The sequence below is a fragment of the Cavia porcellus genome, unplaced genomic scaffold (genome assembly GCF_034190915.1).
Source record: "Cavia porcellus strain 051 isolate PalLab524CR breed Dunkin Hartley unplaced genomic scaffold, mCavPor4.1 scaffold_23, whole genome shotgun sequence".
NCBI lineage: Eukaryota > Metazoa > Chordata > Mammalia > Rodentia > Caviidae > Cavia > Cavia porcellus.
The window spans coordinates 21,659,072-21,681,363 of record NW_026947506.1 but is presented as its reverse complement, the minus strand read 5'-3'; the positions used below and the strand labels follow the sequence as shown (position 1 = coordinate 21,681,363).

Genomic DNA, 22,292 nt, shown 5'->3' with positions numbered 1-22,292 from the left:
ATACTTGAGCTGAAAGACAAAATTCTCTACAGTGGCTCACAAGCTCCCTATTAATTACCTCATCTCCTCCCCCTTTCACCCGACTCTGCACTCTAGGTCACACTGGACTCCTGGCAGTTTCTGACATACCGCACATGAGGGTCTTGTCATTTGTTATTCCTGCTGCTTTCAATGTGTTCCCTCCAGTTACCAATGGGGCACTTGCCCTCTTATCTCTCTGTCCACAGCACTTAATGTCATGTAAAATGTAGTACATCTCTCTTTCCTGTTTGTTTTCAGGTCCTTTCACTAGAACATAAACACATGGCACTTTTCTTGTCACTCAGCAGTCCTGATGAATGAATGAATGAATGAATGAATGATACTCTCATTAATAATTTAAAAAATGAGTAACAGTAATATGAATACCCGTCACAGCAGCCCTCCCTTATCTGTTCAGGAACACACTCCAAAATCCATAGTGGGCACGGGGAAGCATAGACCGTGTTACACCCTCTATATCTTGTCTTTCACTACACACATGAGCACACATCTGTGATAAAGTTTAAGCTACACATCAGGCACAATAAGAGGTGAACAAAAACTAAAAAATACAATTACCAGGAAAAAAAAGTTATTTAAAACTTACGAATGATGTATTTCAAGAATTTTCCATTTACTATTTTCATATCACAGGTAAACAATACAAGTAAAACCACACAATATGAGGCCACAAATAAAGGGGACTATAGTGCATACTGACCATGGGCCAACAGTTTAAGTTTGAGCCAAGCATGGTGGCACCTGCTTATACTTCTGTGAGACTGAGACAGGAGGACTGCAAGTTCAAACCCACTCTGTGTGCTTAGAAAGACTCTGTCTCACAATAAAATAAAAAAGGTTGAGGCAGCAAGGGGGTGCATATATAAGTGTGAAGTCCCGGGTTCAATCCCCAGTACAGGAAACAAAACTTCTATAAAACCAACAGTGATTATAATATGCAACAGAGTTCTTTATATACACTGCTGGTAGTGTAAATTGCCACAGTTTACTTACTTACAATACTTAATATAATATGGTCCTAGCTAGTAAAGCTGAAGACACACATACACTTCATCCTAGCAAATGTACTCCTAAATGTACATCCTAGATTCTAGGGTCTATAGCAACCTTCTCATAAGTACAGAAGGAGCCCCTGCAAGAATATTTACTACCATATTGTTCATAAAAGCAAATTGACTGGAAATCTAGGTTTTTGTCATCAGAAAATGTATAAAATGTAATAGGAATATATATGGGAATAATATTTGAAAAGCTAAAATGAATAACTAATTTATAATACAGTTAAATGACCATAATTCAAAACTGTAAGGCTAAGTGTTATGGTTTTGATCTTAAATACCCACTGCAAAGGTTCCTGTGTGAAGGCTCTGTTGGGAGGTGGTGGAAACTCCAAGAGGTAGGAAGAAGTGAGTCATTGGAGGATGCCATTCAGGGTACCCTGGAGTCCTGGCCCTTGCTCTTGCTTCCTGGTCTCCATGAGATGAGGACCCAGCCCCTTGAATTTCCACCATGATGTTCTGTCTCACCATAGGCCTAAAAGCAACCAGTGATCATGCTCTGAAACTTCTAAAACTATGAGCCAAAACAACATTTTCCTCCTTTAAGTTGATTTATCTCAGGTATTTGTCACAGTAATAGCTGATAATGCACTAAACTGATAAAAAGCAAGTTGTTAATACAGGATAATGTTGTACATTATGTATATTATTGAAATATGCAGTGGAAAATACAGTTATCTTGTGTATCACTACACCTAAGTATAATGAGTATGTATCAGGAGAGCAGCTACATCAGAGCAGTTAAGGAGGCAAAAAGAATTAGGATTACAAAGGGCGCTTCCATTGTATCCACTGTGCTTTATATCTTTAGGGAAAAAAAGAGATAGCCTGGAACATAAAGACAAATATCAAGATTCAACAGAAGTAGATGATAGGTACATGGGTGTTTGTTATGCTGTTATCTAAATTCTATACACATAATTTTAATGAAGCATGAAAGCTTGATTATACTACAGAAATTTACCAGATTAAAATTTCCCATTTCCCATATGGAAACAAACCTTTCCTACATTTGGAGGTGAGGAGGGCTTGAAGGGAAGGTAGGGGAATGGGGAAAAAAAGAAATCATATCATGTACAGGTACAAATTGCTTATGATAAATGTGATCACTATGTACATCTAAAATGCACCAATAAAATCTGATTTTAAAAAACCTATTTTTTCACATTTTCCAAACATAAACCACAAGGGCCAGCTGCTTCTAATCATGATGAGCAGTAAAGCCATGTGGACTTTTCTGAAAATTCTGAACTTGCATGAAGAGTATGAGCTTCTGCCTACACATTCACTATTCACCAAGCTTCCTTTCCTTAAAAAGGCCTTCAAGAGGCACATTTCTATTTCGACACTAATCATCTGTAAACATTACCACACAAATGCACTGCCTGAGGCAAAGCCTATGAAACAAAAATGCAACTCAGAGCAGACACGGCAATAGGCACCCTGGCTCACGTGAGCTTATAAAATCGCCAGTTGGTACCGATGACTAATGTCAAAGCAGACAGCTGCTCTTTCATTTAGAGACCTGGGTTTCTGAATCGCCTAAGAAGGATATCTCTGTGTCCTCAACACACTTTATCAAAACTAGAAAGTGCTTATGTAAGTTCAAGTCAGTAAGAAACTCCTAAGATTATTTCTTAATTACATTAGTACGGAATGAAAATCCAGGATCACATTACAGTGTAATCTGTTGGAAAACTGACTGCAATGTCTAAACAAAAGTTATGGAGCACATTCAATATAAAAACAAATGTTTACACCCCTGTGTTCTCTCTTGCATTGTGGCCAAACCTCACACTGTAGAGTGTACTTTTTTCCTGACTTTTACTTGGCCCAAACTTGTTCCACAGAACCCGTTTCTTTTCCTACCTTTAATAAAACTTTGCAACCATTAGAGAAATGTTTAGCCAATAGATAAATAATAAAGTTTGGATTAATGTCAGTGACCTTAATGTGATAAAGTGAATTTAACCTTATAGGCAAGATTGTCCTTACAATCTCAACTGTGAAGACTAATACAGAATTCACAGTTAGAGAGGCATTAGCTGAGCTCGCAGGTATATGACAAAGCTCGTGACGCCGCTTTCCTTGTTGCAGTATACTGTAGACACTGAATGCCTACACCCACCAACATTTATATAGTAGCTCTGTCTCTTTTTAACGTTTTCTTTCCTCTTTCTCTTTCATAGTACCTTTAAAAATCATAAGTCAACAGGCAATGCAAAGCCTGTGAAACACAACCATAGAAAAGGCTAGAGTTGATGCCCTCCGTCGCCATATGCCAAAAATGATGCCTGCTACCTGGCTCCAACAACTGTAGTAAGCTCATCACTGTTATAAACGGTGTTGCTGGCTATGTGACATAAATCATAAATAGCTTGCCATATCTGCATATGGGTTATGGACACTCAGTTTCCAAGAACACTGATCTAAGCTCATATGTGTTTTAAATCCCAACACTCTGGGAGGCTAAAGCAGTAGAATTGCAAGTTCAAGTGTAGTCTAGGCAATTCTGTGAAATTTTGTCTCAGATTAAAAAATAAATAGGGCTGGAGAGGTAGCTCAATACAAAGGCCCTAGGTTCAGTGGAAGTGGGAGCATTGTCAGTTAGTACTGATTAAATAATTTCCACAATCAGACACTGCTTGAAGGATCCACTCCAAACACACGCTTTTCTATCATGCAAATGATCTATTTGCTAAGGATTGCCCTATCCATTCTGAAAAGCATCTACATATTTGAAAGTAAAAGCCCTCATCATCATCATTTTACATATCAACATTCTTGCAATTGTTAACCAAAAAGTTTGAAATTCCCTAGGGCTTTATTTTAGCAGTGCAGCTACATCTGAAGCCTGGGAAAACTCCACAGAAGGTAGGTTAGGAAAGCTACAATTATATCTTGCCTGCTTTCATCAAATTATAGGAGTAGGAGGTAAAGACATTAATTGAGACACTTATCAAAGAACCCACCATTAAGACTGCACTCTGATATGCTAGGATCAAAAACAGAAAAAGTCACATGCACTGCTCACTGTGAATTTCACAGAACACAGCAACAAGAGTGCACAGTTCATATCTACTTCAGAAATTCATGTGTCTTCCTGGCTACCACCAAGGCAGTTATTATGATTTAATTAGAAGTTCTTATTCACTTTATTAATTACAGCGTTAATTATATCTGCTTACAGTGAACCTGAACCGTGGGATTTGCAGATCCAACCAATTACGTGTTTCTGTAAAGACATTTTTCTGTATTCATTAGCATGGGTGTGTTTTATACTGCTCCTAATAAAGTTTCCAGTCTTGAAAGATTACTGACATTTCCACTTGACTGTCTCCACTACAACCAGCACCCCAGTCACACAGCACATAAAGCTAATGTTGAAGAATTCTGCTGGAGGACGTGTGCTACACAGTTCATTTAAAATGCCGTTAACACCCAACATCTACCATACCACATACACTATCATTTCAGAATTAGAGCTACCTTAGAAGTTCTGACTAGAAGCATTTGAGAAATATGTTGAAAATTAGGCAGGACATGGGCATGACTAGTGAGCCTTATTTGTTAGTTTGTGCTTTGGACTTTTTATCTAGTATTTTTACCTGTAATGTCACTTTGTAAATACTTTAAAGACAAGCAAAGACTTAAATTTCCAGCTCTTTAAGGTCCTCTACTACAAAATTAAGACATAAATTCCAAGGACACTTGAAGGCTAATTATACCACCAAATCTCCCACACTCCAAAGTTTTGCTAGTTTACTGAAATTAACATCCAAATATTTAGCACCATCTAGTGGCATGCTGGAAAAAATCTGTAAGGCAAAATCCTCAAATCACTAACAATGTTCCAAAATCAATATCCTCTGTTCTTGAACTATATGCTATGAAGTTCTTCACAACAAAAGAACCGAAAAAGAAAAAGGGGAAAAAAGCCTTTGAAAATAGCTTTGTCTTATGGAAAAATCTAGACCCACATCCTGACTCATTTTGGCCTGAGGTTTCAAACATAATTTCTGGTAACATCGTAATAGATTTGGCAGATAAAGCCCTGATCAACCTTACAAAAATATAGAGAGACCCATATACACAGGGCAAAGACCTCAATTTATAGTTTTAGGATTTTTTTGTTTGTTTTGTCTTTTTCATTTTTATCGGTACCGGGGATCGAACTCAAGACCGCCTGCTTGCAAGGCAGGTGCTTATGCCGCTGAGCTAAACCCCCAGCCCTCCAAGAAAGATTTCACAGGCTAGGTCTTAGTGTCCCTGAGGTTGAAATAAGAAACTTAACCTGTCTCTTTAAGTTAGGTATGCAGGTTTGCTGACTCCTGTCATGGAAGAAGAATTTTCAGGACCCATCAGAAGCACAAGAAGGATTTATTAGAGGAAGTTACAGGGTGCACTCAAGAGCAGAGTGTGGATGCTCAAAGAAATGTATCAGTAAATACATTTTTAATTGGTCCACATTTCATTAACTGCTCTAATAAGCCCTTTTTCTTAGACTTAGCTTGGTCAGCTAGTAGACAAGGACATGAATGATACACAAAGACTCACTGCACACATGAGCTTTCTCAAATCCTGGGAAGCCAATAAGCTAATAACTAGAGAGAGAACTGCAGATGGAGGAGGGGATAAGGGAAAAGGGTGGGTGGGAAGGGAACCAAGGGATGTGGACAAAACAGATTGTTGGGACAGATGTGGGGGAGGGATTCCTGAGTCAGGAATAGAAACACACAGGTTCTCCACTGGAGACACACTTACTCTTGCAAGAATTTGGATTAAAAGCCTCATTTTCACTGTTCCTGAGTCCAATTTCTTTTTCTTTTGGGGGCTGGGGGGTCTGGCTAAGTGAGATCATTTCTCACAATTGGAGGCTCGTCTGGGATACTTGTGTGCATGAACCAGGTCGTCCTTGTACAGGGGGAGGCATATCCCACCCCATTTTTGTGTCGCCTGCTCTGCCTGGATACGCCATCTCCTCAAGGAAGCCACAGAACACCTGAGCATGTTCCAAAGACAGCAGAATCAACACAGAAGAGAAAAGAAACAAACTGTGGCAAATAAGTAATCTCATTCACAGGCCAAGTTAGAAACAGTGGGCCTAGTCCTGCCTTGTTGGTTGGAGCAGTGTATGACTGAGATGGGTCCCAGACAGGTGATTCTCCAGGGTACAGAAGGAACCTCTATTCTCTGTAACAACTGCCAGAGGTAGACACCTGCCATAGGGCAAGATAGACCCTTGACAAAAAAAGGGACCACGAGGGCCCTGGTGTGGGTGGTTGAGTACATGAGAAGACTCAGGCACAGGGACCTCTTGAAAATGGGAAACAAACATAGGCCTAGGGAACACTGGACATTCTCCCTAATAATCCACTGGAAAAATGCTTGAGAACTGGAAGACAGTTCTTGGACCAAGGGTAAAATTTTTAATAAGATGATTATATATTGTTGCTTCATTTGGCCTGGGGAGCCAATCAAAGGGCTGTGTTTCGCCCGAGTTTGGGTCTGATCAGGACTGGGTCTGTCAAGCACTAGTATTCTGTGTAAATAATAAAATTCAGCCTCGCAAGAGGAGGCAGACCATGCCATCTGCTCCCAGCGTCAACACCAGTGTCTCCTCTTAAGGATAAAGAGAAAACTCAGTCATGGGACCCCACCCTACACACAGCCACATGAGGAAGACCATGAAGAGGCAGGAGCTCAAAGGAGGGAAAAATATAATCAAGAAGCCCGGGGAGGGGTACTCTACCAACAATCCCTTTATATCCAAACCTTACCTATAACCTTAGAAACAATCCAGTTCTAACACATTCCCTCTTTGTGAGATACCAATGGAAGGCAAATTGGATTTGTTAATGTTGGCCTCATGAGCATTGAAATCAGGAATATTAAAAAGGAGATTTAAAAGGCTCCCATGGGGCTAGGGAAACAACTGGACCAATTTCTGGGCCCCAACCTATACACATGAGTTGAACTGATGTCTATCCTAAACATTTTATTCTCGGGGAGGAAGAAGAAATGATTAACAGAGCAGCTTAGCTGCTCTGAGAGACAGCCAACCCTCCAAGACCAGGGCCAGCCACAGCAGAATGAAAGTTCCCAAAGGAAGATCCTAGATGAAATAGTGATGTATTTCCTTTTAGGTTGTTAGCCAACAAAAACAATATCAAAAGTGGTTTTATAAATACAATGCCAGTCTTCATGCAATAATTTACTATACACACACACAGACACATTAATAACCCCCAAACATTAAGGTTATGCTTGGTTCTCATAAGTCATTTTAAAAGAGTGCTGATAACTACGTAAATAAGCAGTAGTAAATATACTACTGTAATATATTCACATTGGATATAACCAAAAGGTTACGCTTTCCTAGCCCAGACCTGACTATTGGAGTTCATCATCCATCATTCCAACCTGGTGACTTGGTGCTGATAAACACTTAAAAGATGATAAATCCAGCTGACCCGAGAAGTCCTCTGCCCAGCTCTCGTACCAATACACCATGAAGACTACTAAAAAGGAGTGGGCTTACTGTAGCAGGTCAGGAAACCCATAGGGGAACCCTGGGAGGTATCAACATTACCTAAAACAAACTGTTAAAGCGGACACTAGGAAAATCAGGAACCGCTCCCCTCTGAAAGCCAATTTGGATGGATTTCTGTATCAGAAACTAGAGGTTGAGGTGTGAGACCGGGAGCTTGAAAAGGGATTTTTGACTACCGTTAAGCTGATAATACAACTAAAATCACAGTCTTTCTAACTTTGAGACTTGATGCCTGCCAAGTACTATTTTATAAAAATTACAATGTTAGCTGGGTATCCTGGAGCTCGTCTATAATCCCAGCACTCAGGAGGCTGAGACAGGAGGATCATTGCAAGTTGGAAACCAGCCTGGACTACAAAGTGGGCTCAAGGTCAGCCTGAACTGAATAGCAAAACCCTGTCTCAAAAAGATGAAAAAAGGGCTGGGGATTTAGCTCAGCAGCATAAGTGCCCTTACATTGCATGCAGGCTACAAGTAGTGTAGTGCTCACTTCAGTAACCCCAGCAATAGACAGTGAACCAATCACAAACTCTGATGCACGCAGGCACGCAGTTTTGAGTTCGATCTCTGGTACCAAAAAAAAAAAAAAAGATGAAAAAAAAAATTTTAAATGCTGCAAGATCAGATACTCTAACATGGTTATGGTTAAATCAAACTTGTCTCAACCAAAGGCTACGCCAGCCAACTCCCTAACTTCTAAAATAATCATCCTAAAAAGGTAAAAATAGTCAAAATGAAGGACTTGAGACAGACTTCAGAGATTGAGATGGGATAAAAAGAGAGACATCTGAGTTGAATAGGCAAAGTTCCCAGTGCAAGCTCTTACACAACGAAAGTGACTGCTACATGTGTGCCATGGCAAGACCACAAGCACAGATGGTTCCTTTTCCTTTAGGATGGGACTCTGGGATCATGATGAAATGTATCACATGATGACCTTGTATCAGGACAAGGAAGCTTGGGAAAATGAGCCCTGTGGGTCTGTGGCTGCTGTTCTCTGTGCCACAGGAGATAGACCTGAAGGAGGGCTGCCTTCTCCTGGGGGAGTGTTACTCTTCTTGCCTCGCCATCTAAGGAGAATGATTTACCGAACCACCTGTGGTGGATTAACTATTGGTCAACTTAAAACAGTCACCTGAACTGAATCAGCATGGTGCTGGGTGTAGCTGAGGATTGTTGCCAACAGCATAAAAGGGAGAACCGGAAGAGAAGAGGGTGTGCGCTGATTCTCCTGGAGCAGCTTGTCAGGCTGGTTTTCCTGATATGAGCTCATTATCAGAGGACCTTGGGACCTTGCTGTCGTGAGGAGGGCTTCAGTTGTTTTTAGGGGAGCTCTGACCCTTACCTTGAGCATCACTTCCTGGCTCTAGTGCAGATCCTTCAGCTTGCTGACAGCAGACCTTGGCATCAGAGTTTGTGATTGGTTCACTGTCTATTGCTGGGGTTACTGAAGGGAGCACTACACTACCTGTAGCCTGCATGCAATGTGAGGGAGGAAAGGAAGCTTGCTAACCCTTTTTGTTCTTGTTGCTTTTGCTGTCTTCCACCATCATGAACAGCTGCCCCTTGTCATGCCATCCTGCCCTTGTGCCCAGCCGATTATAGACTAAAACCTCTACAAACTTTAGACTCAGCTGCCTCGGAAAATCCCCACCACCACCACATGAGGTTCTGGGGGCGGACATCCAAACACAAACTGTGTATCACTGTTAGAGACTTGACTACCTGCACCCACATCCGAAATGTCACGGGCAGCCCACGTAATTCCTCATCCCTTACCATTCTCTGGGCTGATACGTGGTAACATTCTGGGCAAAGAAACCTCGCCAGCTTATTAGTTTCAAATTGGACCAGGACATGTTTCTTAGTCCCACAGCCCATTCCCTTCACCCTGGCATTCCATCAGCTCCCAAAGCCAAAAGCTTCTCGAACTCACTCAAAATTCCTTACAAGGATCTTTCAACCTCCACATATATATTGATTTAGTCGGGGTGCCCAGAGGCAGAATTTAAGGCATGAAATCAAACAGCTGCCGGATTTGAGTCAGTATTCTTCTGGTGGTCCACCAAAAATAAAAATATAGATTGGACAAATTATATCTATTATCCAAAATCTTTTATTTTTCTGGATGAGGAATATCATACAGTATAGATGTAGACATATCTCATTCTTTATCTTGTTCTATTGACTTAATGAACTAAGAATGTAGTATAGTATATCCTTGCACCAAAACTGGCTTTATTAATCTAGTTTGTAAACTATTGCTGTCTAATAAAATAAAGTGTTCCATTTGCCCCTGAAGACTGTCTGGGCTTTTTTTTTTTTCTTTTTACAATTTTATATAAATTTATCTAATAATGATTTGACATCCCTGTGACCAAATGTTACTCATTTACTTTAAAAATGGCATGGTGATGCACACTTGTAATCCCAGCACTTAGGAGGCTGAGGCAAGAGGATCACTGCTGAGTTCAAGGCCAGCCTGAACTACACACTGAGGCTTTGTCTCAAAAAAAAAAAATCTGATAAGCCTAGAAAAAGTACATCATGTACAGAAGGACAAAAGAACACAGGGCTTACATCTGAAATCTAGGAGTCTCTTTATGCAAAGTGTATTTTTTTTACTGCACTATCCTGCATGCTTAACCTTACACATATAAAAGTGCTAAGCCAAAACACAGAAATACACAAATGTAAAAATAACAATGAAGAATTACTCTAATACGTTCTAATAATGATTTGACAACCCTGTGACTAAATGTTATGCATGTACTTTAAAAATGTGGTAATCACCAGGCATGTTCAACTTTGGGAGGCTGGAGTGACTTTTTTGGTTTTGACTTTTTATGGTGTTGGAGATGGAACCTAAGGCCTCACTCATGCTAGGCGACCTCGCAGCCTATTTGCCTTTCTAAGGTAATATAAAGATAATGAGCTCTGCCAATCGTCTTAGTCCAGAATACCTGAGACTGGTAATTTGTAAAGAAAAGTGATTTATTTCTTTTAGTCTGAAGGCTAGGAAGTAGAAGACTGAAGGGCCCACAACTATCATGAGACGCTGTGTCATCTCACAATCAAAAGATTAAGGGCAAGAAAGCATAAATAAGAAAGCAAGAGGGCCACCATTCCACAGGTCCCACCTCCCGACACTGAAGCACAGGGGATAAGGTTCCAACACATGCCCTCTGGAGGACAGAGTCAAACAATACTAAGTGATGTTGGTCAACTTGTCAGGAGGTCAGAACTAAGCAGCAGTACAAAGTGAAAACTATTATCATCCTTTTAGAGTTCTAGAAACTAATAATGGTAATTGCTATTAATAAAGGAACAGGAGAACTGATTTAGTTACTGCCTGGTGACGAGAACAACTGCACCCTGTCTCTTGCCACTCCGGAGCTCTGAGGAGAAGAAACTGACAGAGCTTTGGCAGGTAAATGACAGAAAATTTCACAGCTAGTGCCCAGACATCTGACTTACGCAAAGGATGCTCATAAGCAGGAACTATATTTCATTAAGAACCAGGTAGTGCGAGGAGTACGTAACATAAATTATCTAACTTTATCCTCACTACTTAGTAAGTATTATTGCCCATCCAAATTACAAATGAAAAGAAAGTTAGATTGGAAAATGTTACACTGTTACGAGAAAATTGAGTCTTCAGCAGCCAGGTGCTCAGGAAAAAAAGGAAATTTTATTTATTGCCATGGACCCACAAGAGTAGTCTTCAAAGTCTGGCCCTGATTACAAAATGTCTGTCTCTTTTACAGGGCAGCAAGCAGGAAGTTACAGAAGCTAAGATAAGCATAACTGAAGATCATGGTACACTGGGTAGCCTGTGGCGAGCACTGGGGCACACAGCAAAGTTGTTTTTAGAACATTCACAGAAATTTCAGTTTGATAACAAACGCTGCAGTTTAGCAAAGTTCAGTGGCAGAGAACAAAATGGCTGTAGCTGTACTGGACAAAATGGCTGCAGTTAGGGTAGGATTTCTGCTTTTTATTTTAATAACTTGCCAAAAGTCAGAAAGTACTGGATTTAAGACTTTCCCTTGGAACCTCATGAGCTAATCCTTTCCACAACAGCAAACTTCTAATATCCATATTTGTTTGACAATTAAACTGAAATTTCCACCACAGAATTGACAAGTAATACTAAAACAATAGCCACACAGCTGCCAGGGTCTCACTGTGACTACATGCAGTTAAATCATGTGAGCACCTTTTGACATTACTGCCCGAACAGTCACCATTTTTTTTTTTTTTTTTGTCTTTTTCGTTTTTATCGGTACCAGGGATCGAACTCACGACTGCCAGCTTGCAAGGCAGGCACTTATGCCACTGAGCTAAACATTTGTTGTTCCTAAATTACTTGTAGAAAGGATGGCAGACCTTTATTACACATTAGAGAACTTGCAGTACTCACCACACGTTTTACAGCCTCAAGGCAGTGATAGCAGAAATCCTGCAATTTGGTTTTTCCAAAACAACTGAAATGAGGCCATTGAAATTGACAAAAAGGATCACTATGATACACCTTCAGCAGAAAAAAAAACAAATGCCTCACATATAGAGAGCAGGATAACTAGACGTAGGGACAAAATGTTCCCACTTAATTATATGCTCATTAGATCATGTCACGAACACTGGGTAACCCATTTAATGAGAATGATCAATTAGACTACAGTTATCTAAGTGTAAAATTTAAATATGGATTCCAGAGTGTTATGTACAGAGTTTCTGATTCAGTCTGAATCTGGGCTTAGAAACCCAGGTTTTAAGTCCACCATGGCTACTTGCAAGGTCAAGCTCCCCAGGGAAATCTGACTCTGGTTAAAGACAGAAACATGGCAGGAAGCTGCTCAGGGTTTACTGCTGTCCACATTTCCGCGTCTTAACTCACAGCCCCTCACCCCCTTAATGAATTGCTTAACTCACCCCCTGGAGCAGTTGCTGTCTTCATCAGATACGCAGCGGGCATCCTGGCAACTGTCTGGCACGGTTCTGGGGATCCCTTCATCTCCCTTCTGAGCTGGATCTCTTGTTCCTGTATCTCATGTCATGTCTTCTTCTTTTTTAGTCTACTTTCTACTTGGTGTTTCTCACCCTCCAAATGCTTTTAATAAACAGGATAGTAAGCCAGCCATAGCCATGGTGGCACATGCCTGTAATCTAGCACTTAGAAGACAGAGGCAGAAGGACCACTGTGTGTTCAAGGCCAGCCCGGTCTACATAGTAATTTTAAGACCAGACTAAATTATACAGCAAGACCTCATCTCAATCAATCAGTTAATCAAACAAACAAAGAAAACAGAGAAGGAAATGTCTTGAGGCTTTACATGTCTGAAAATACTTAATTCTGGGGATTTTGTTCTTTTTTTTTTTTTTTTTGAGATACAATCTTCAATGTAGTATAAGCTGGCCTTAAACGCATTATGATCCTCCTGCCCCAGCTTCCTGAGTGCTGGGATTATACCCTGCTGAAAACACTTAATTCTAAGTGACCATCATTTGGCTACAGATCTAGTGTCTGCCAAAAAAAAAAAAAAAAAAGAATGTATACATCAGGAAAAGGAAAATGTGTATAAATATTTTGCTACTAAATTTATCAAGAACTCATCAGATTAATGCAAGTTACTTTGAATTCTACAATTAACAAGAGACACTCAGAGTTGTCCATTAGCTTCCAGACATTTATTAGTACAATGAATTGCTTAAGTGTGTATGTATATATTTGGGTGGACTCAGTATAATTCTAAATTTAAAATTATTTACCTTCAGAATTTTAAAGGCTTTGGACTATAGTGTTCTCTCCGGGTTACTGCAGAGAAATCCAAATGCACTCTGATTCAGGATTCTTTGTGACTTTTTCTTCCACATTAGAATCACCTCTCTGTCATCCCCTCACCAGCCCCAGTGTCCTAAAATTTCCTAATGAAGGGGCCTAACATAGGTTATGTTACCAAGGTACATTCCTCAAATACAACTGGTAATCCTCAGCCATTTCCTTAATGATGAAGACTGGAAGACTATAAAAGATCTTACAAGAGAACCTGTGGTTGAAGTGGATGATTAGGAGCTTAAAAGTCTTTTGTCTAGGGCTACCCAGAAACCCCACCAAAATATGACAATCTACCCGCATTCTGTGGGCTATGGAAATTTGAGAGTGGGAGTGCCACAAGGGCCACTGTTCTCAGGCTCACTCCCCCTTCTTTTTTCAGTTTGACGGCAACTGTATTTCTTTCCATATACTGAACTGATACTAATATTTGGAATTTGGAAACAAGAAAATATAGATTAAAAAAAATCACACATTATTCTACACTTTTCCTAAGAATTCACTTAGGTGTTTTAAAATAATGATTAGTGAAAAAAACAATAAATAGTAAATCATTTTTCTGTGATACAATTATACTAAAAGTTTCGTGCTAAGGGGCTGGGGATTTAGCTCAGCGGCATAAGCGCCTGCCTTGCAAGCAGGCAGTTGTGAGTTCGATCCCTGGTACCGGTAAAAAGGAAAAAGCCAAAAAAAAAAAAAAAAGTTTCATGCTAAAAAATTAAGATGTAACAATAACTCCATGGCTTATTATTATTAAAGCCAATATATCCTCAGAAGTTTATATACTAAGAAAACAAGAAAAACTATTTCTGACATGGTTGTTGACTACTAGAAGACATTAAAAAGAAACACATTAATACAAAATAAATGCCAAATTAAAAATCATTGAAATTGAAAAATAATAACATTTAGAAGATGTCATTTTTTTGTCCCCAGTACCTGGGAATCAAACCAACAGGGTATTTGACCACTGAAATACATTCCCAGATATTTTTATATTTCATTTTAAAACAGAGTTTCACTAAGTTGCGCAGGTTGATCTCAAACTTGCCATCCTCTTGCCTCAGTCTCTTAGGTAAATGGGATTACAAGCCTATACTATGGCACCTAGCTAGAAACTATTATTCTCAAAATAAAATTTTAACACATAACATGTATTACTTGTTTTTTCCAATAGATTTGATCTTTGTTTCAGAACAAAATGTTCCAGAGATGCAGAAAAAAATACCATTCATTTTGTTGATATTGATCAAATAAAAACTGCCTCAGTGATAAGACTATTTGTTGTTTCCTGTAAGCTTTTTTTTTTTAACTTCTTAACAAATTATTTTGTTTGCTTACTCTGATTTTAGTTTACCTTTAAAATAAATATTGGTTTTACTAATTCAAATTTTATTTTTTATTTTTTTAATTCAAATTTTAGATCAAGTTCTCATTTCATATTGGTACATTCCACAAAAATACTATCATCTTTTTCTCCTGTAATTTCTCTGTTAAGGTATTTGGAAAGACTACCACCTACAGAAAATATTTGAAACTCAACAATATTAGCAAAAACATTATTGGGCAATATTTACATGTATTACATTTGGATCTCAGAGAAAGAGTTACAATGCTATACAGAATAGGATGCTGTAATACCAATTTTAGGAAACTGATTACCTTGAAATACCAAAACAGGATATATATGAGGTATACGATACATACAAACTTCTTAATATTTATATTAGTTGTCAGAATAACGCACTATTACCAGTAGGTAGTACATGGGAACATATTTGTAAGATGCCAACAGTAACAAGTGACTGATTAGATCCCGATGCTTATCTCCTAAGTGCTCCTGCCTCAGTGCCCAGACATGTACACTCCAGTGTCAGTGTGCCCTGTTCATCTGTCGCTTGATGTCAGCAGAGCTCTTAGAACCAATTTTTCCCACACACAGAATCTGCCCTCAGATATAGATTGAACTGGAGTTAGAAACTGACCACATAATATGTTTCAGATAGTGATGAAAATGTCTCTATGGACCATAAATTTTAATATACTAATAAACATTTTTTATTACTTGAAATGCACATTGGCTTACAGATAGGTCTCTCATTCTCCTCATCCCCTCCAAACAAGGGACAAAGAAGATACCAGAGTGGCTCGACACAATTAAAAAAAAGGGGAAAGTGGTTGTAATAATAAGTTGTAATAGGTGTTAATAAGTTGTAACAGAAAGTTGTAATAGTAAGCAGAGGCCAAGAGGTGGCAGGGATGGAAGAATGTTGTGGGTCAGATGAAATATTTGAGTTTTTTTTTTTTTTTAAGTATAATGGTGAGCAAAAGAAGAATTTCAAGCAAGAAAGTGATGTTTTGGAAGACTGTTGTGTGAAAAATAATACATCTTGGCATATCAACTAAGAAGAAAGCAGTATCCAAGTGAAAAGTAATGGTAGTTTGGAGTTAATGACAGAAATGGCAATGAAGGGACCACACTTGAGAATATTTAGGGGACAGGATCAGGAAAATGCTGAGAGGTCTTAAAGATGTCCCCAGAAAACTCACAAGTACACTTAGACACATGACAGTCCTAGTCCCTGAGGATGCATATGTTGCAAGACATTGGGTGGCTTACACTGTAAAGCAAAGGGACTCTCTTTCCTGGATGGGTCAGGTTTGAAACCTGTAAGTCATCTACGTTTGAATGCATACAAGCTCCACTTCATCACTTCTTACTAAAATCCCATTAAAGCTTTAACTCAGGACACTGGCAGCTGAGTGGACACGCGTTCCATTTGCTGATTAATGTTACCAGTTCCCAGAGATGCTACAGAAGATGTGATCAAAAAGACTGACATACACATCTGAAGCAAACATCTGATCAGATTCTATGACTCACACATTTATCCATAACACAAGTTAGTCTCACCACAATGGTTAACTCTACACAAAGAGCTAACTCTGCAAGTATTTAAAATCATTCAAAAACAAGCACATGCATTTGGGAGGCTGAGTGAAGCAGGAGGATAGATGCAAGTTCAAGGCCAGCCTGGGCTACAAACTGAGTTCAAGGTCAGCCTGAACTACATAGAGCCTGTCTTAAAAAGACAAAAACAAAATAAAACAAAACCCACTACCTCCTCCACAAATACATAAAGGAGTATTCTCTAGTTATAATGTTTTGCTAGTAACATTGTAAGTATTGAATATATTTTAGAATAGATCCAAGAAATGAATTCCAGAGTTAAATGTCAGTTCCTATTTAACTGTCTTATTTTGCTGACATAAAACAGCAATCATTTTTCTGCAGTTTTCACTGTCCTATGACAGCACAACACTGCCCTCTGCTGGAAGATACCACTAGCATAATGTTTTTTATTCCTAATCACTTATATGAGTGTCTAGGAAAAAACAATGAAGATGCTGTTGATTTTATCTTTCGTAGACCATCACATTCAGATAAAACCCTAGTTAATAGGAAAGATGGGGATGCGACTTTGCTATTTTCTTTTTTTTTTAATTTTATTTAAAAGGAAAAAGAAAAAAAACAAAACAAAGCAAAGCGGTGTAAGGGTACAAGTAATACAGAACTACAAAAAAAAACAGTAAGAAATCAGCAGTTAATAGATTAAACATTATCATCTTAGAGATAGTTGCTCAAGTCACAGTATCAAAGCATACAAAGTGGACATTCAAACAGGGAGACTGCAAACAGTTGTGTTCAATGATCCAACCAAAAACATTAATATGGTCAGCTATTTAACACCCCTAAACACACTTGCAGGTGTATCCTTTAGAGCACTTTTTTTCCCTCTCTTTTTTACAACAAAATTTACACATTTTGGGTTTTATTACTCCTTAGTTCTTACTACTTTTTTTTTTTGGAAGAGAATAAAGTCAAATATGGCAAAACAAAGCTGTCAGTCAAAACCAAGGATAGACATAGTACATGATGTAAGAACAGAGTACAAGGTTATCAACAATGGTTACCATAATGCCTCTTGCATCCTTAAAAAGAGTTGTCTGTCTCATTACGTATTACCAAGTTGAACAAAACAGTAGAGAACAAGACCAATAAAACTTAAACATTGTAAACATTACAGGACTTCCAAAGGAAATAATAGTCAAACCAGAATGGGCATCTTAGTGAATCTATTGCCTTCAAAGTAGTTGCCTATACCCTCAAACTTGATACTATCATACAGAACGGAACAGAGTCTAATCAGTCAAAACAAGATAGTGGGAGTATTACAGGACTTCAAATCAAGTTAATAGGAAATCAAAAAAGTTACTATAATATATCCTGCTATTTTTTTAAATTTTTCCCCTTAATTAAAAAAACCATAAAAGACTTTGCTTTTTTCCAAAACAAAAAGCATAAAACATATTTACTTTTTGGTTTAAGTTATGGGATGAGGGAAAGCTATAACCATGAGAAAGTGCCAGGGAGTTTTTGAAGAGGGGCAACTTTCTGTATACTAAATGCAGATTATACGACAACAGGCAAGAGTTACAACCCATAGTACTTTAAAGGGAAAGAGTTTAATTATTTGATAATATTTAGGAATAAAGAGTTGAAACAATAAAAATACTTCATGCCACATATTTACAGAAAGAAAGGAATTTTTTTTAAGTCACTGTGTGCAGTATTTATATAAAATTCAAATTTTGGGTGAGGGGCATGGTGGCACATACCTGTAATCCCAGTTACCTGAGAGGCCGAGGCAGGAAGTCTGAAACTTTGAGGCCAACCTGGGCAACTTCTCAAGATCCTGTCAATTAATCAATTAATCAATCAATTAATAAACAAGGCTGGCTAGACTCTCCCAGGTTCACTCCTCAGTACTGGAAAAAGAAACTGAACAGTTTTGCAACTTCAAACTCCAAGACCTGGGCTGGGGATTTAGCTCAGTGGCATAAGCACCTGCTGGTAAGCACAAGGTCATGAGTTTGATCCCCCAAAAAAGCAAACTTAAAGGTCTGAGGTCCAAATAAATCAGAAAGCTCTTATTATAATTTTGGATATGCATATGAAAGGGTTTCAAAAGGATCCCAAGGTATACCAAAATTCAATCCCTTTATTCCTAGTACAGGAAGATCTGATGAAAAGTCTTTTGTACCCTATTGTGTCTCCTCATAAAACTGGAGCATAATTCATCAAAGCTGGGTTCTTAGCATTTTCTGTAATCTTAGTATTTGCTGGGTGTTGAGGAAGTCTCACAAGAATTTGTGTGATGTCAGACTTCCAAGAGATCCAAAGAATCCAGATCCATCTTGGGACCTTGACAGTGTACTGGTCAGGGACAAATGCCACAAGGTGTCAGGAGTACCAACCCATAAGAAAACAAATTACCAAGTGAGAGTCCAGATGAGAAACAGACCCAGAGAGCGGAAGTCATTAACACACTTGTTCCTCCCATCTCTACTGATAATAATTTATACAGCCTGTAACAGTGACAGGGAGCTTTTAAAAGATGTGGCAACTGAAGGGAGAGGGGATTAGTGAGGATGGACCCCAAAACAAACCTGTTTGTCCGTCCGTGGAGTTCAGTCTGCTCCCAGTCTATGGCAGGCAACAAAAGATCTTAGTATTCTAAGTTCTGCTTGAGCCACATTGTCTCCATTTCTCTACATTTTTCTTTAACCTCAGGAAGGCCACATATATGGAAAGGGAACCCAATACCCACAATTTAACAGTTCTAACTACAGAACAGTTGGGAAAGAGACAGTCATAAAATCTAATTATAATCATTTCTCGATTGGTTGTTTAATGACATGACTACCCCTGCACTGGGCAAGGTAAACCTGCCTGTCAGATGGAACAGCAGTTTCGGCATACCAGGGCACTGCCACAGACTTCAACTGGAGCAGCACTATGATACCACAGCAATCCACAGACCTTTGAATTGTTCACACACAGAACAAAATACACAAGTTTGCAAAGTTCCCTCCATTTTAGAGTCTAATGGGTAAGTGGTAACTACGAAAGAAAGAAGAACCAAAAACACAGAAAGCATTAACAGAAAAGAAAGTGAGAACCAGGATCATAAAGACATTTAGGTTTTGAGAAACTATCCTGATAAATATTTTAGTCTGAATTCTAATAATCTGAAGAGCCAAAGATCTACTGTCAACTAGAAAATGGCTCTTTGAATTTATATATTTAGAAAAATAAACATGATGATATACGCTTATATAACTCATTCAAATATATTTTATGTAATTACAAAAATTATTGAACTATATGGGCAGTCCCAAAATTAAGAGTTCTCTGTGATCCAGCAATTCTATTTCTAGATATATAGCTAAAAGAACTGAAAGCAAAAACATTACCAGGTATTTTATGCCAATGCTCATAGCAGCACTGGTCACAAAAGCCAAAAGATGACAATGATCCAAATGTCTATCAACTAGTGAAAGGGCAAGCAAAATGTAGTATATACTACAATGGAATATCAGTCAATCTTTAAAATGAAGGAATGTTGACACATGCTACAGTATAAATGAACTTTGAAGTCCTAAGTTAAATGAAATAGCCCAAATATAAAAGGACAAACACTTTATGGTTCCATTTATATGAGATACCCAGATTAATCAAATTCATAGACAGAAAAGAGAACAGCAGTTACTAGGGGCTGGAAAAAGAGAAGAACAGAGTTCCAGTTTTAAGAAAATTAGAAGTATTCTGGTGATGGATGGTGGTGATGGTCCCACAACAATGTGAACATACATAACACAACCAAATTGCACACTTAAAAATAGGTTAAAATGATAACTTATGTATATTTCAACACAATTAAAAACGGTAATAATAAAAAAACACTTAAGTGGAAACAGAGTCTTAACCAAATCATAAGAAGAAAATGAAATCCTGGACACTATACCAATTTCCCTTGAGAGCTCTGGTGTGTTTGTGTGTGTGTGTGTGTGTGTGTGTGTATGGCTTTCTTTCAATTTTCAGAATTCCTATTACCACTCTTCAACTAATGAAATGAGGAAAACAAACATTAAAACAAAGTTAACAGTTTATTATTAAACTACTTTCCCCAGCATATCCCGAACAATAAAGTACAGTATAATTACATTCAAGCTGTGCACACATTAAACCTTCAAATAAATAGCAGCTGACATAATACAAGGGCTTAAAATTGGTGACCAACTATCCAACATGGCATTCACAAATCTAATCCAGTATGTTAAACCTAAACAAGAACTTCTTGGAGCATGCTTGCAATAGAAAAATCAACAAAACTGAAGCAGACTATAGTCTATTAATGATGTGTCGTTTATGAATGCACTAAAACTTACTGTACTTTCTAAATGTATGAACCTATGCAGATGTGACCAATACGTCGGTAAAGCACTATAAAAAAACTTGGAATTACACACAGCACTCTAATAGACGCTGATATATATATATATATATATACACATGCACTGCTTCCCACAATGCCAATCGCCTGTGCATTCAGCTCCTGCTGGGTGCCCCATTCCTCAAATACTAAGGCACTGAGCCTGAACTTTCCTCCCTGCAAACGCTAGGCCGTGGCACTGCAAGGTGCGGACTCCCGCGGGTCCCTGAGCCTCATTCCCGCGCTCAGAATGCGGCCTCTGAAGCACTCCCCGGTCAGCAGCCCCTCGCAACGCGGCCACCGAACTTCGGGAACCAGGCTTCTAACAGCGACAGAGGCCAAAAGTCCCGCTGTCAGGAAAGTCAAACCTGTGCGCGATGAGTGGGCGAACTCGCAGACAGCAAGAGGACTCGGGTCGGGTAACCTGTCCGCGGCACACTCCGGACTTCCGGGTCCTCTGCTCACCGAGCTAGAGCGTCGACACCCGAAAGGGTTGTCGGGACGGGACGGACCTCCAGGTCTCAAAGCCAGCCAGGCTGGCGCACTGGCTGGTGTGGGACTGAGGCTGCCCAGGCGCGGTGGCTGTGCCTTCTCAGAACTCGCTGGGGGAAGGGTTTGCCTCCTCCAGTCCCGGCCTTTTTGGATGTGTTTGTTCGTTTGTTTTTCCTGGTCCCTTTCGCTACCATCGCACTTTTAGTCCAGCTGCCTCTGTATCATTTACTTTGTAAGTGTCGTGTCTGGCACTTTGTAAGTGCTCAATGAATGTTAACTATTATTTTCATCTTGATCATACCGCTTTCTTCATCAACACTGTTCCCCTCCTTACTTAACATTTAAGGGTCAGGCTTAAAATCCAAGTACCTTTCCTCCAATGAATCCAAGACTAATCAAGCTGAGTCCGAGGCAGTGGACTTGGAATTCTTGACCATGCATCTTTCTCAAGAGTAAAACGATTACACATCTCTGTTATCTTGGTATCGGTACATTATACATTCTGTAAAACGTTGAAAAGAAGTTCTTTTTCATGACACAATTAGGTTGCCGTATATACATTCGTTATCAAAGAGGCCTGCTATTAAAAAATTCTGAATCCTCAGAATGGCTTGGTTTCATTTTGATGGTGGCTTGTGTTTGTTTTGCTGTTTTTGTGGAATTGGAGATGGAACCAAAGGAGTGCTGAACTCAAGCTTTTTAATTTTTTTAAATTTGAGCCATTTGCTATAAGTTGTCCAGGCTGACCTTCAAGCTAGGGATTCCCCTGCCTCAGCCTCTCTATTAGCCAAAATTACTTTTGTTCTGTGGTTTGTTTTAGAAAGGAGGCAAGGGGAGAGAAATAAAGCCAAACAAAAATGCCAAAAATCATTTTCCACAACATCTAAAAACAGACCATAGTTCTTGTCAAGACATGTGAATTCTCAGTGAATGTTTTTTTTTTTTCCAGTTTTCAATACCAGTAAAGATTTTTG

At 39.0% G+C, this 22,292-nt stretch overlaps 1 protein-coding gene across 8 annotated transcripts in view; it reads right to left on the bottom strand.

Annotated features, from left to right (window-relative positions):
• Positions 1 to 21,325, bottom strand: part of LOC101788571 (cytochrome c oxidase assembly factor 1 homolog) — an 89,443-nt gene extending 68,118 nt beyond the window's left edge. For 4 of the 8 annotated variants that reach the window (XM_063233909.1, XM_063233912.1, XM_063233907.1 and 1 more), the window contains exons 1-2: positions 21,195 to 21,325; positions 18,170 to 18,246 (exon numbers count right to left, since the gene is read on the bottom strand). The gene's annotated coding sequence lies outside the window, so the exon portion shown is untranslated. The remainder of the gene's footprint in view (positions 1 to 18,169; positions 18,247 to 21,194) is intronic. The other 4 variants (XM_063233910.1, XM_063233914.1, XM_005003746.4 and 1 more) reach the window with 2 other exon arrangements.
• Positions 21,326 to 22,292: the final 967 nt, after the last annotated feature.